This window comes from Schistocerca americana, chromosome 10 (assembly GCF_021461395.2).
Source record: "Schistocerca americana isolate TAMUIC-IGC-003095 chromosome 10, iqSchAmer2.1, whole genome shotgun sequence".
Taxonomy (NCBI): domain Eukaryota; kingdom Metazoa; phylum Arthropoda; class Insecta; order Orthoptera; family Acrididae; genus Schistocerca; species Schistocerca americana.
In genome coordinates, this window is record NC_060128.1 from 34,940,311 (window position 1) to 34,956,890 (window position 16,580).

Sequence of the window (16,580 nt, forward strand, 5' to 3'; positions counted from 1 at the left end):
AAGTCGGCATTGTGCCATTTGTACTAAATGTCGGATGCAATTCCTGTGTCTCATAATCAATAAGAAGGTCCAAGGGATACACTAAACCTGAAGTGAAACATCGGAATCTAAAACTGGACTCACAGGAGGGGTTCAAATCATAGAAAGTTAGAGTGTCAGTCCTCTTGTACTTAAGTCGGCATAGTGATTTTTGTATTAAATTCGGATGCAAACTCTGTGTTTCATCGTCAATAAGAAGGTCCAAGGGATACATTAAACCTGAAGCGAAGCATCGGATTCTAAAACTGTACTCACAGGAGAGGTTCAAATCATAGAGAGTGAGAGTGTCAGTCCTCTTCTACTGAGATCGGCATTGTACATTTTGAATTTAATTCCGATGCGATTACTGTGTTTTATCGTCAATAAGAAGGTCCAAGGGATACGGTAAACCTGAAGTGAAGCATCGGAATCTAAAGCTGACCTCACAGGAGAGGTTCGAATCGTAGAAAGTCAGAGTGTCAGCCCCATTGTACTTAAGTCGGCATTGTGCCGTTTGTATTAAATTCGGATTCATTTTCTGTGTTTCATCGTCAATAAGAAGGTGCAAGGTATACAGTAAACCTGAAGTGTAGCATCGGAATCTAAAACTGGACTTACAGGAGAGGTTCAAATCATAGAAAGTGAGAGTGTTAGTCCTCTTCTACTTAGGTCGGCTTGTGCCTTTTCAATTTAATTCCGATGCAATTTACGTGTTTCATCGTCAATAAGAACGTCCAAGGGATACAGTAAACCTGAAGTAAAGCATCGGAATCTAAAACTGGACCCACAGGAGAGATTCAAATCATAGAAAGTTAGAGTGTCACTCCTCTTGTACTTAAGTCGGTATTGTGAATTTTGGATTAAATTCGGATGCAATTTCTATGTTTCATCGTCAATAAGAAGGTCCAAGGGATACAGTAATTCTTAAGTGAAGCATCGGAATCTAAAACTGGACCCACAGGAGAGTTTCAAATCATAGAAAGTTAGAGTGTCACTCCTCTTGTACTTAAGTCGGTATTGTGCCTTTTGTATTAAATTCGGATGCAATTTCTGTGTTTTATCGTCAATAAGAAGGTCCAATGGATACAGTAACCCTGAAGTGAAGCATCGGAATCTAAAACTGACGTCACAGGAGTGGTTCGAATCATAGAAAGTGAGAGTGTCAGTCCTCTTGTACTTAAGTCGGCATTGTGATTTTTGTATTAAATTCGGATGCAAACTCTGTGTTTCATCGTCAATAAGAAAGTCCAAGGGATACAGTAAACCTGAAGTGAAGCATCGGAATCTAAAACTGGACTCACAGGAGAGGTTCAAATCATAGAAAGTGAGAGTGTCAGTCCTCTACTACTTAGATCGGCATTGTACATTTTGAATTTAATTCCGATGCGATTACTGTGTTTTATCGTCAATAAGAAGGTCCAAGGGATACGGTAAGCCTGAAGTGAAGCATCGGAATCTAAAACTGACCTCACAGTAGAGGTTCGAATCATAGAAAGTGAGAGTGTCAGCCCTATTGTACTTAAGTCGGCATTGTGCCGTTTGTATTAAATTCGGATGTATTTTCTGTGTTTCATCGTCAATAAGAAGGTCCAAGGGATACAGTCAACCTGTAGTGAAGCATCGGAATCTAAAACTGGACTCACAGGAGAGGTTCAAATCATAGAAAGTGAGAGTGTCAGTCCTCTTGTACTTAAGTCGGCATTGTGCCATTTGTATTAAATTCCGATGCAATTTCTACGTTTCATCGTCAATAAGAAGGTGCAAGGTATACAGTAAACCTGAAGTGAAGCATCGGAATTTAAAACTGGACTCACCGGAGAGGTTCAAATCATAGAAAGTGAGAGTGTCAGTCCTCTTGTACTTAAGTCGGCATTATGACATTTGTATTAAATTCGGATGCAATTCCTGTGTCTCATAATCAATAAGAAGGTCCAAGGGATACACTAAACCTGAAGTGAAACATCGGAATCTAAAACTGGACTCACAGGAGAGGTTCAAATCATAGAAAGTGAGAGTGTCAGTCCTCTTGTACTTAAGTCGGCATTGTGCCATTTGAATTTAATTCCGATGCAATTTCGGTGGTTCATCGTCAACAAGAAAGTCCAACTGATACAGTAAACCTGCAGTGAAGCATCGGAATCTAAAACTGGACTCACAGGAGAGATTCAAATCATAGAAAGTTATAGTGTCAGTCCTCTTGTACATAAGTCGGCATTGTGATTTTTGTATTAAATTCGGATGCAAACTCTGTGTTTCATCGTCAATAAGAAGGTCCAAGGGATACAGTAAACCTGAAGTGAAGCATCGGAATCTAAAACTGGACTCACAGGAGAGGTTCAAATCATAGGAAGTGAGAGTGTCAGTCCTCTTCTACTTAGATCGGCATTGTACATTTTGAATTTAATTCCGATGCGATTACTGTGTTTTATCGTCAATAAGAAGGTCCAAGGGATGCGGTAAACCTGAAGTGAAGCATCTGAATCTAAAACTGACCTCACAGGAGAGGTTCGAATCATAGAAAGTGAGAGTGTCAGCCCTCTTGTACTTAAGTCGGCATTGTGCCGTTTGTATTAAATTCGGATGCATTTTCTGTGTTTCATCGTCAATAAGAAGGTCGAAGGGATACAGTCAACCTGAAGTGAAGCATCGGAATCTAAATCTGACCTCAAAGGAGAGGTTCAAATCATAGAAACTTAGAGTGTCAGTCCTCTTGTACTTAAGTCGGCATTGTGCATTTTGAATTTAATTCCGATGCAATATCGATGGTTCATCGTCAACAAGAGAGTCCAAGGTATACAGTAAACCTGAAGTGAAGCATCGGAATCTAAAACTGGACTCACAGGAGAAGTTCATATCATAGACAATGAGACTGTCAGTCCTCTTGTACTTAAATCGCCATTGTGATTTTTGTATTAAATTCGGATGCAATATCTGTGTTTCATCGTCAATAAGAAGGTCCAAGGGATACATTAAACGTAAAGTGAAGCACCGGAATCTAAACCTGGACTCACAGGAGGGGTTCGAATCATAGAAAGTTAGAGTGTCTGTCCTCTTGTACTTAAGCCGGCATTGTACCTTTTGTATTAAATTCGGATGCAAACTCTGTGTTTCATCGTCAATTGGAAGGTCCAAGTGATACAGTAAACCTGAAGTGAAGCATCGGATTCTAAAACTGGACTCACAGGAGAGGTTCATATCATAGAAAGTGAGAGTGTCAGTCCTCTTGTACTTAGGTCCGCATTGTGCCTTTTGAATTTAATTCCGATGCAATTTCTGTCTTTCATCGTCTATAAGAAGGTGCAAGGTATACAGTAAACCTGAAGTGAAGCATCGGAATCTAAAACTGGACTCACAGAAGAGGTTCAAATCATAGAAAGTGAGAGTGTTAGTCCTCTTCTACTTAGTCGGCATTGTGCCTTTTGAATTTAATTCCGATGCAATGTCTGTGTTTAATCGCCAATAAGAACGTCCAAGGGATACAGTAAACCTTAAGTGAAGCATCGGAATCTAAAACTGGACCCACAGGAGAGATTCAAATCATAGAAAGTTAGAGTGTCACTCCTCTTGTACTTAAGTCGGTATTGTGCCTTTTGTATTAAATTCTGATGCAATTTCTGTGTTTTATCGTCAATAAGAAGGTCCAATGGATACAGTAACCCTGAAGTGAAGCATCGGAATCTAAAACTGACGTCACAGGAGTGGTTCGAATCATAGAAAGTGAGAGTGTCAGTCCTCTTGTACTTAAGTCGGCATTGTGATTTTTGTATTAAATTCGGATGCAAACTCTGTGTTTCATCGTCAATAAGAAAGTCCAAGGCATACAGTAAACCTGAAGTGAAGCATCGGAATCTAAAACTGGACTCACAAGAGAGGTTCAAATCATAGAAAGTGAGAGTGTCAGTCCTCTTGTACCTAAGTCGGCATTGTGCCATTTGTATTAAATTCCGATGCAATTTCTACGTTTCATCGTCAATAAGAAGGTGCAAGGTATACAGTAAACCTGAAGTGAAGCATCGGAATTTAAAACTGGACTCACCGGAGAGGTTCAAATCATAGAAACTGAGAATGTCAGTCCTCTTGTACTTAAGTCGTCATTATGCCATTTGTATTAAATTCGGATGCAATTCCTGTGTCTCATAATCAATAAGAAGGTCCAAGGGATACACTAAACCTGAAGTGAAACATCGGAATCTAAAACTGGACTCACAGGAGAGGTTCAAATCATAGAAAGTGAGAGTGTCAGTCCTCTTGTACTTAAGTCGGCATTGTGCCATTTGAATTTAATTCCGATGCAATTTCGGTGGTTCATCGTCAACAAGAAAGTCCAAGGGATACAGTAAACCTGAAGTGAAGCATCGGAATCTAAAACTGGACTCACAGGAGAGATTCAAAACATAGAAAGTTATAGTGTCAGTCCTCATGTACTTAAGTCGGCATCTTGATTTTTGTATTAAATTCGGATGCAAACTCTGTGTTTCATCGTCAATAAGAAGGTCCAAGGGATACAGTAAACCTGAAGTGAAGCATCGGAATCTAAAACTGGACTCACAGGAGAGGTTCAAATCATAGGAAGTGAGAGTGTCAGTCCTCTTCTACTTAGAACGGCATTGTACATTTTGAATTTAATTCCGATGCGATTACTGTGTTTTATCGTCAATAAGAAGGTCCAAGGGATGCGGTAAACCTGAAGTGAAGCATCTGAATCTAAAACTGACCTCACAGGAGAGGTTCGAATCATAGAAAGTGAGAGTGCCAGCCCTCTTGTACTTAAGTCGGCATTGTGCCGTTTGTATTAAATTCGGATGCATTTTCTGTGTTTTATCGTCAATAAGAAGGTCCAAGGGATACAGTCAACCTGAAGTGAAGCATCGGAATCTAAATCTGACCTCAAAGGAGAGTTTCAAATCATAGAAAGTTAGAGTGTCAGTCCTCTTGTACTTATGTCGGCATTGTGCCTTTTGAATTTAATTCCGATGCAATTTCGATGGTTCATCGTCAACAAGAGAGTCCAAGGTATACAGTAAACCTGAAGTGAAGCATCGGAATATAAAACTGGACTCACAGGAGAAGTTCATATCATAGACAATGAGACTGTCAGTCCTCTTGTACTTAAATCGCCATTGTGATTTTTGTATTACATTCGGATGCAATATCTGTGTTTCATCGTCAATAAGAAGGTCCAAGGGATACATTAAACGTAAAGTGAAGCATCGGAATCGAAACCTGGACTCACAGGAGAGGTTCGAATCATAGAAAGTTAGAGTGTCTGTCCTCTTGTACTTAAGCCGGCATTGTACCTTTTGTATTAAATTCGGATGCAAACTCTGTGTTTCATCGTCAATTGGAAGGTCCAAGTGATACAGTAAACCTGAAGTGAAGCATCGGATTGTAAAACTGGACTCACAGGAGAGGTTCATACCATAGAAAGTGAGAGTGTCAGTCCTCTTGTACTTAGGTCGGCATTGTGCCTTTTGAATTTAATTCCGATGCAATTTCTGTGATTCATCGTCTATAAGAAGGTGCAAGGTATACAGTAAACCTGAAGTGAAGCATCTGAATCTAAAACTGGACTCACAGGAGAGGCTAAAATCATAGAAAGTTAGAGGGTCGGTCCTCTTTTACTTAAGTCGGCATTGTGCCTTTTGTATTAAATTCCGATGCAATTTCTGTGTTTCATCGTCAATCAGAAGTTGCAAGGTATACAATAAACCCGAAGTGAAGCATCGGAATCTAAAACTGGACACACAGGAGGGATTCAAATCAAAGAAAGTGAGACTGTTAGTCCTCTTGTACTTAAGTCGGCATTGTGCCATTTGTATTAAACTCGGATGCAATTTCTGTGTTTCTTCGACAATAAGAATGTCCAAGGGATACAGTAAACCAGAAGTGAAGCATCGGAATCTAAAACTGGACTCACAGGAGAGGTTCAAATCATAGAAAGTTAGAGTATCAGTCCTCTTGTACTTAAGTCGGCATTGTGCCATTTGTATTAAATTCGGATGCAATTTCTGTGTTTCATCGTTAATAAGAAGGTCCAAGGGATACAGTATACCTGAAGTAAAGCATCGGAATCTAAAACTGGACTCACAAGAGAGGTTCAAATCATAGAAGGTTAGAGTGTCAGTCCTCTTGTACTTAAGTCGGCATTGTGATTTTTGTATTAAATTCGGATGCAAACTCTGTGTTTCATCGTCAATAAGAAGGTCCAAGGGATACAGTAAACCTGAAGTGAAGCAACGGAATCTAAAACTGGACTCACAGGAGAGGTTCAAATCATAGAAAGTGAGAGTGTCAGTCCTCTTCTACTTAGGTCGGCATTGTACATTTTGAATTTATTTCCGATGCGATTTGTGTGTTTTATCGTCAATAAGAAGGTCCAAGGGATACGGTAAACCTGAAGTGAAGCATCGGAATCTAAAACTGATCTCACAGGAGAGGTTCGAATCATAGAAAGTGAGAGTGTCAGCCCTCTTGTACTTAAGTCTGCATTGTGCCGTTTGTATTAAATTCGGATGCATTTTCTGTGTTTCATCGTCAATAAGAAGGTCCAAGGGATACAGTCAACCTGAAGTGAAGCATCGGAAACTAAAACTGGACTCACAGGAGAGGTTCAAATCATAGAAAGTGAGAGTGTCAGTCCTCTTGTACTTAAGACGGCATTGTGCCATTTGTATTAAATTAGGATGCAATTTCTGTGTTTTATCGTCTATAAGAAGACCGAAGGGATACAGTAAACCTGGAGTGAAGCATCGGAATCTAAATCTGAAATCACAGGAGAGGTTCAAATCATAGAAAGTTAGAGTGTCAGTCCTCTTGTACTTAAGTCGGCATTGTGCCTTTTGAATTTAATTCCGATGCAATTTCGGTGGTTCATCGTCAACAAGAAAGTCCAAGGGATACAGTAAACCTGAAGTGAAGCATCGGAATCTAAAACTGGACTCTCAAAAGAGGTTCAAATCAAAGAAAGTTAGAATGTCAGTCCTCTTGTACTTAAGTCGGCATTGTGACATTTGTATTAAATTCGGATGCAATTTCTGTGTTTTATCGTCTATAAGAAGGTCCAAGGGATACAGTAAACCTGAAGTGAAGCATCGGGATCTAAAACTGGACTCACAGGAGAGATTCGAATCATAGCAAGTTATAGTGTCACTCCTCTTGTACTTAAGTCGGCATTGTGATTTTTGTATTAAATTCGGATGCAAACTCTGTGTTTGATCGTCAATAAGAAGGTCCAAGGGAGACAGTAAACCTGAAGTGAAGCATCGGAATCTAAAACTGGACTCACAGGAGAGGTTCATATCATAGACAATGAGAGTGTCAGTCCTCTTGTACTTAAATCGCCATTGTGATTTTTGTATTAAATTCGGATGCAATATCAGAGTTTCATCGTCAATAAGAAGGTCCAAGGGATACAGTAAACGTCAAGTGAAGCAGCGGAATCTAAACCTGGACTCTTAGGAGAGGTTCAAATCATAGAAAGTGAGAATGTCAGTCCTCATGTACTTAAGTCGGCATTGTGCCTTTTGTATTAAATTCGGATACAATTTCTGTGTTTCATCGTCAATAAGAAGGTGCAATGTATACAGGAAACCTGAAGTGAAGCATTGGAATCTAAAACTGGACTCACAGGAGAGGTTCAAATCATAGAAAGTTAGAGTATCAGTCCTCTTGTACTTAAGTCGGCATTGTGCCATTTGTATTAAATTCGGATGCAATATCTGTGTTTCATCGTTAATAAGAAGGTCCAAGGGATACAGTATACCTGAAGTGAAGCATCGGAATCTAAAACTGGACTCACAGGAGAGGTTCAAATCATAGAAGGTTAGAGTGTCAGTCCTCTTGTACTTAAGTAGGCATTGTGATTTTTGTATTAAATTCGGATGCAAACTCTGCGTTTCATCGTCAATAAGAAGTACCAAGGGATACAGTAAACCTGAAGTGAAGCATCGGAATCTAAAACTGGACTCACAGGAGAGGTTCAAATCATAGAAAATGAGACTGTCAGTCCTGTTCTACTTAGGTCGGCGTTGTACATTTTGAATTTAATTCCGATGCGATTTCTGTGTTTTATCGTCAATAAGAAGGTCCAAGGGATACGGTAAACCTGAAGTGAAGCATCGGAATCTAAAACTGATCTCACAGGAGAGGTTCGAATCATAGAAAGTGAGAGTGTCAGCCCTCTTGTACTTAAGACTGCATTGTGCCGTTTGTATTAAATTCGGATGCATTTTTTGTGTTTCATCGTCAATAAGAAGGTTTAAGGGATACAGTCAACCTGAAGTGAAGCATTGGAAAGTAAAACTGGACTCACAGGAGAGGTTCAAATCATAGAAAGTGAGAGTGTCAGTCCTCTTGTACTTAAGTCGGCAATGTGAAATTTGTATTAAATTAGGATGCAATTTCTGTGTTTTATCGTCTATAAGAAGACCCAAGGGATACAGTAAACCTGAAGTGAAACATCGGAATCTAAATCTGAAATCACAGGAGAGGTTCAAATCATAGAAAGTTAGAGTGTCAGTCCTCTTGTACTTAAGTCGGCATTGTGCCTTTTGAATTCAATTCAGATGTAATTTCGGAGGTTCATCGTCAACAAGAAAGTCCAAGGGATACAGTAAACCTGAAGTGAAGCATCGGAATCTAAAACTGGACTCTCAAAAGAGGTTCAAGTCATAGAAAGTTAGAATGTCAGCCCTCTTGTACTTAAGTCTGCATTGTGCCGTTTGTATTAAATTCGGATGCATTTTCTGTGTTTCATCGTCAATAAGAAGGTCCAAGGGATACAGTCAACCTGAAGTGAAGCATTGGAAAGTAAAACTGGACTCACAGGAGAGGTTCAAATCATAGAAAGTGAGAGTGTCAGTCCTCTTGTACTTAAGTCGGCATTGTGAAATTTGTATCAAATTAGGATGCAATTTCTGTGTTTTATCGTCTATGAGAAGACCCAAGGGATACAGTAAACCTGAAGTGAAACATCGGAATCTAAATCTGAAATCACAGGAGAGGTTCAAATCATAGAAAGTTAGAGTGTCAGTCCTCTTGTACTTAAGTCGGCATTGTGCCTTTTGAATTCAATTCAGATGCAATTTCGGAGGTTCATCGTCAACAAGAAAGTCCAAGGGATACAGTAAACCTGAAGTGAAGCATCGGAATCTAAAACTGGACTCTCAAAAGAGGTTCAAATCATAGAAAGTTAGAATGTCAGTCCTCTTGTACTTGAGTCGGCATTGTGCCATTTGTATTAAATTCGGATGCAATTTCTGTGTTTTATCGTCTAAAAGAAGGTCCAAGGGTTACAGTTAACCTGAAGTGAAGCATCGGAATCTAAAACTGGACTCACAGAGAGATTCAAATCATAGAAAGTTATAGTGTCAGTCCTCTTGTACTTAAGTCGGCATTGTGCCATTTGTATTAAATTCGGATGCAATTTCTGTGTTTTATCGTCTATACGAAGGTCCAAGGGATACAGTAAACCTGAAGTGAAGCATCGGAATCTCAATCTGACCTCACAGGAGAGGTTCAAATCATAGAAAGTTAAAGTGTCAGTCCTCTTGTACTGAAGTCGGCATTGTGCCCTTTTGAATTTAATTCCGATGCAATTTCGGTGGTTCATCGTCAACAAGAAATTCCAAGGGATACAGTAAACCTGAAGTGAAGCATCGGAATCTAAAACTGGACTCACAGGAGAGGTTCATATCATAGAAAGTTAGAGTGTCACTCCTCTTGTACTTAAGTCGGTATTGTGCCATTTGTATTAAACTCGGATGCAATTTCTGTGTTTCATCGACAATAAGAAGGGCCAAGGGATACAGTAAACGTAAAGTGTAGCATCGGAATCTATACCTGGACTCACAGGAGAGGTTCAAATCATAGAAAGTTAGAGTGTCACTCCTCTTGTACTTAAGTCGGTATTGTGCCATTTGTAATACACTCGGATGCAATTTCAGTGTTTCATCGACAATAAGAAACTCCAAGGGATACAGTAAACCAGAAGTGAAGCATCGGAATCTAAAACTTGACTCTCAGGAGAGGTTCAAATCATTGAAAGTGAGAATGTCAGTCCTCTTGTACGTAAGTCGGCATTGTGCCTTTTGTATTAAATTAGGATGCAATTTCTGTGTTTTATCGTCTATAAGAAGGTCCAAGGGATACAGTAAACCTGAAGTGAAGCATCGGAATCTAAATCTGACCTCACAGGAGAGGTTCAAATCATAGAAAGTTAGAGTGTCAGTCCTCTTGTACTTAAGTCGGCATTGTGCCTTTTGAATTTAATTCCGATGCAATTTCGGTGGCTCATCGTCAACAAGAAAGTCCAAGGGATACAGTAAACCTGATGTGAAGCATCGGAATCTAAAACTGGACTCTCAGGAGAGGTTCAAATCATAGAAAGTTAGAATGTCAGTCCTCTTGTACCTAAGTCGGCATTGTGCCATTTGTATTAAATTCGGATGCAATTTCTGTGTTTTATCGTCTACAAGAAGGTCCAAGGGATACAGTAAACCTGTAGTGAAGCATCGGAATCTAAATCTGACCTCACAGGAGAGGTTCAAATCATAGAATGTTAGAGTATCAGTCCTCTTGTATTTAAGTCGGCATTGTGCCTTTTCAATTTAATTTCGATGCAATTTCTGTGGTTCATCGTCAATAAGAAGGTCCAAGGGGTACGGTAAACCTGAAGTGAAGCATCGGAATCTAAAACTGGACTCACAGGAGAGGTTCAAATCATAGAAAGTGAGAGTGTCAGTCCTCTTGTACTTAAGTCGGCATTGTACTTTTGTATTAAATTCGGATGCAAACTCTGTGTTTCATCGTCAATAAGAAGGTCCAAGGGATACAGTCAACCTGAAGTGAAGCATCGGAATCTAAAACTGGGCTCACAGGAGAGGTTCAAAGCATAGAAAGTTAGAGCGTCAGTCCTCTTGTACTTAAGTCGGCATTGTGCCATTTGTATTAAATTAGGATGCAATTTCTGTGTTTTATCGTCTATAAGAAGGTCCAAGGGATACAGTAAACCTGAAGTGAAGCATCGGAATCTAAATCTGACCTCACAGGAGAGGTTCAAATCATAGAAAGTTAGAGTGTCAGTCCTCTTGTACTTAACTCGGCATTGTGCCTTTTGAATTTAATTCCGATGCAATTTCTGTGTTTCATCGTCAATAAGAAGGTGCAAGGTATACAGTAAACCTGAAGTGAAGCATCAGAATCTAAAACTGGACTCACAGGAGAGATTCAAATCATAGAAAGTTAGAGTGTCACTCCTCTTGTACTTAAGTCGGTATTGTGCCTTTATAAAGGCACATTTGCATGCCGAGAGTGAGTTTCCTCGGAAACGCGTAATAATAATTAAATAAATAATCAGTGACAAATAAATAAAGCCTATGGCACACAACTGCAGCGCAGTGTCGCTGATAAAACAAAAGCACAATTACGTTACTCTTATGTTTGATTAAGAAAGGGAGAGCTCTGGTTGAAGTGGTGCGAGAAGCACGTATTTTATTTTATTGTCTGGCACACCGCCATATTTCATGTTATAGAAGAATACTGCGAGTTGCACCACACTAGGCCCTCGATTCTGTAAAGAATTTATATTTATAAAAGTAAGTAGGATTATGAACTGTAGGCTTATTCATTGAATATATCTGATTTAACTAACTGTGTAACTTTTTTATGTTTAGTAGACAATCACCTCTGTACGACGTATTGGCATGGCTGGCAAATTATTGTAATATTGAGATTTAGATTATGAGTCCGCACCTACCGCAGCAGTCTTTGGAAACGATTTAATTACGAAGTCCGATTATTCAGTTTTATTTCACGGTCAACTACGAGTAACATTGCCTTTACGAGAAAGCCATTGTCAAGCGTCTGATATCGAATAATTAAACGTCCACGTTCCAGATAAGCTAATACAATTGCAATCACAATCACCATCATACAGGTAGAATAATCAATATCTAAATAACAATATATATTGGCGACTGTGGCAGGACTTGTTATTTTGTCATTTGTTACATTGTTCTCTTTGTTTCATGTAAAAAATCAACTTTCTGGACCTGGATGTCAATGTATGGGAAATAACAAAATCTGAAGATATTTTCCAATTCTGAAATTTTGCGGGAAGACCCAATGAAACTTCCAGCAAAATAAGGTAAGACGCAGCATCTTTGCATTGGTAGGCTTGACCAGACGTATAATTCAGTGTATTAGCTTTTCAGTAAATTCTGTAGTGTTTCTTTTCCGCATAACAGTTTCAGTGATAAATTTCATTCTCAGTACTTTTCCCTAAACAATAACGTATGCAACAATACCAATACACGAGTGTACAATATGGCCGACTTCTGTACGATATCATGTAAAATGGCCAGCAGCCATTACCAATAATCTCAAATTCAGTTTATATTTTTAAATTAACAGACAGTCATTGTTGCTACGAGCGATTTATGCTCAACTACATTTTATTTTAAAATCAGTGTAAAAAATTTTCTTGAAACATATATCACGTGTGGCATGGTAATAACTAGAAAACAATACGCAAAAATGGAACAGCAAGGACGTACTATTCAGACGCAATCCGACTCGGACGAGAGACAAGGGTTAGAAAATGACTTTACGACAGCAACCGGTAGTGACGATTCATCAAATATTGACGCAAGTGTTGACGAAAATTTTGACGATAGGCCGTCCACTACAAAAATTTCAAAATCTCAATCAGAGCCCATGTTAATGCATGACGTCACGTCTAATGACGCGGCGGGGGCAGAGACCTTGCAAACGGTAAACATTGCCGACATGTTACAAATGCTAATGAAACAAAACGCCGATAACATGGCAACCTTAAAAGAACAGTTAAAAACACAAAATGACGAAATCAAATCTGATCTCATAGCAATCAAGGTAGGTAATGACACTTTATGTAAGCGTGTGGAACTTATAGACGCCACACTGACCAAACAGATGACCGAACTCAGTACTAAATTTTCCCAGCTCAATACGAGACAAGAAAAGACTACAACTGACGTAGCACTTTTACAGACACAAGTAAAAAACCTTAATGTCACGTGTGAAGTTCTTACTGAACAAATTCAAACATATCCTTCAGTACATGACAATCTTGAAAAACGAATTACTGACGTGCAGAATAAATTTGACGATGTTGAACAACACCTGACTGACATCTTACAATCAGATGCCACAGCTCATTTTCAAAATATTAATAAAGAATTTCATGATTGGGTTGAGAACAAAGACAAACATTTTGATAGATGCTTACGTGAAAATTTTCCAACAATTGTGCACGACTCCGTAGCGCAATACATTACTAATAACAAACAGCTGATCAGTGACGCAGTACAATCCGTCACTGCACCCATGAGACAATTCACCGATCAACTACAGTCTGAATGTAACGAAAATATCAGTCAAAATGTACAGTTCAGAAACCAATATACATTCGAGTATGATACACATATTCCGCACACGACAAATACACAAGAACAAAACACACCACGACTACAACACATACCACGATGTGGAAACACAAACACAAGCTATTATCATGGTAAACCACAGCAACATTATCGTAATTACTCGCCAGCTGAACATACCAGTAATTACAGTGGAATAAATCCATATCACAATGCGAAGGAAGATGAAAGCTTAATGAAACATCGATAATACCCCAGCAAAACCGCTAAAGAGGATGTAAATATCTGCAATTCATGTAATCAAATGTGACACAATGTAATAACCTATAGCGATGTAATGATGATGTAAACATGTTTATGTGCAACTATATTATGTTTATGCTAAGAAAATATGTGACGTGTGTACGTATAATTACTTATTTTTTTAACTGATGTATTGTGCAACTGTTACTATGTAAAAATTTGAACAAAACGAGTGCCAAAAAGACACTGCATAGTGAACCACTGTTCACGGACATTAACGAACATTACTAACTCTGCAACTACGCGGAAACCTATGTGAAAGAAACTGTTAATGCCATTCATTATGCAGCGTATCTATGTGAACGCGATGAACGATTTCCTTGATTAATAACTACGAACATTTAGGTGAGCTATATTCAGCAAAAAACTGAAAATGTAAGTGCATAATTCGTTCATCGTCTAGTGATATTACTGCAGTACCCAACTTCAAGATGTTAACTGGATTAAATGGACACAAAGTGCCTGTCCAGGAAACAACACGACGGGTGGAAGAATTTTGGTTGGAACTTCAGGGAATGAAATGTTCTCGAAATGTGACGGACACTCTTACCTGGACTGTCCAAGGATCGACGCCAGCTATGTGCCGTCCGAGGTTCTGCAACTAAGCTTCCACGGAATGTAAAAACGAACTGCACGTGGACCAATTACTCGACGGGTCACGTCTGATCTGTAATAAGCAATGCTTTTAGTCACAACCAACTGCACCACTACGACTATAATGGAAATGAGAAATGGACACGCTTATGTATTAATCACGTTGTTATACAACGATGTTACTGTGATCAAAAAACTTTACCACGACGATACTAACCTGTAAAAAATTATTGTGCAGCGGCTGAATATGAACTGTAATAACGACACGATGTGTATAGGTCAACGCACCTGAAAAATACGGACATTTTTCTTTGAAGTATTTCAAAACAATACTATGTAACTAAGAACGTTCAACAATCTAAGTTGTATTGTGTTATAACAAATATTGTAAATTTAAAACTAAGTTACCTGTCATAGAATGTAGTCTTCATATGTAATCTTGGTTGAATATTTTCTTTGTGCAACGACTGAAAAACGCGCGCACACGAACAATATGATCTGCAATACTGTGCCGCGTGATCTAACTGTACGATATAACGGCAGTGCCACAGTTACACAGACGCTTCTGCACATGCGCGCACTCTATCTGCCAACATTAGAACTTTTACGGCGCACCCGCGTCATTCAAATTTTGTATATAATGTGTATAATGTGTAATGTAAGTAATGAAAATAGTTGTAGATAACTTAGATTTTCTTGTGCCTTTAGGTGAATTGCTCGCCTGCAGGTGTGTCCTTTTCGCCTCGCAATTCAGGGGGCAATATAAAGGCATATTTGCATGCCGAGCGTGAGTTTCCTCGGAAACGCGAAATAATAATTAAATAAATAATCAGTGACAAATAAATAAAGCCTATGGCACACAACTGCAGCGCAGAGTCGCTGATAAAACAAAAGCACAATTACGTTACTCTTATGTTTGATTAAGAAAGGGAGAGCCCTGGTTGAAGTGGTGCGAGAAGCACGTATTTTATTTCATTGTCTGGCACACTGCCATATTTCATGTTATAGAAGAATACTGCGAGTTGCAACCACACTAGGCACTCGATTCTGTAAAGAATTTATATTTATAAAAGTAAGTAGGATTATGAACTGTAGGCTTATTCATTGAATATATCTGATTTAACTAACTGTGTAACTTTTTTATGTTTAGTAGACAATCACCTCTGTACGACGTATTGGCATGGCTGGCAAAGTATTGTAATATTGAGATTTAGATTATGAGTCCGCACTTACCGCAGCAATCTTTGGAAACGATTTAATTACGAAGTCCGATTATTCAGTTTTATTTCACGGTCAACTACGAGTAACATTGCCTTTACGAGAAAGCCATTGTCAAGCGTCTGATATCGAATAATTAAACGTCCACGTTCCAGATAAGCTAATACAATTGCAATCACAATCACCATCATACAGATAGAATAATCAATATCTAAATAACAATATATTTTTATTTATTTATTTTATTTATTTTATACCTTTTGTATTAAATTCGGATGCAATTTCGGTGTTTCATCGTCAATAAGAAGGTCCAAGGGATACAGTAAACCTTAAGTGAAGAATCGGAATCTAAAACTGGGCTCGCAATAGAGGTTCAAATCATAGAATGTTAGAGTGTCAGTCCTCTTTTACTTATGTCGGCATTGTGCCTTTTGTATTAAATTCGGATGCAATTTCTGTGTTTCATCGTCAATAAGAAGGTCGAAGGGATACAGTAAACCTGAAGTGAAGCATCAGAATCTAAAACTGGACTCACAGGAGAGGTTCAAAACATAGAAAGTTAGAGTGGCACTCCTCTTGTACTTAAGTCGGTATTGTGCCATTTGTATTAAACTCGGATGCAATTTCTGTGTTTCATCGACAATAAGAAAGTCCAAGGGATACAGTAAACCTGAAGTGAAGCATCGGAATCTAAAACTGGACTCTCAGGAGAGGTTCAAATCATAGAGAGTTAGAATGTCAGTCCTCTTGTACTTAAGTCGGCATTGTGCCTTTTGTATTAAATTCGGATACTATTTCTGTGTTTCATCGTCAATAAGAAGGTGCAAGGTATACAGGAAACCTGAAGTGAAGCATCGGAATCTAAAACTGGACTCACAGGAAAGGTACAAATCATAGAAAGTGAGAGTGTCAGTCCTCTTGTACTTAAGTCGACATTGTGCCATTTGTATTAAATTCGGATGCAAAATCTGTGTTTTATCGTTAATAAGAAGGTCCAAGGGATACAGTATACCCGAAGTAAAGCAT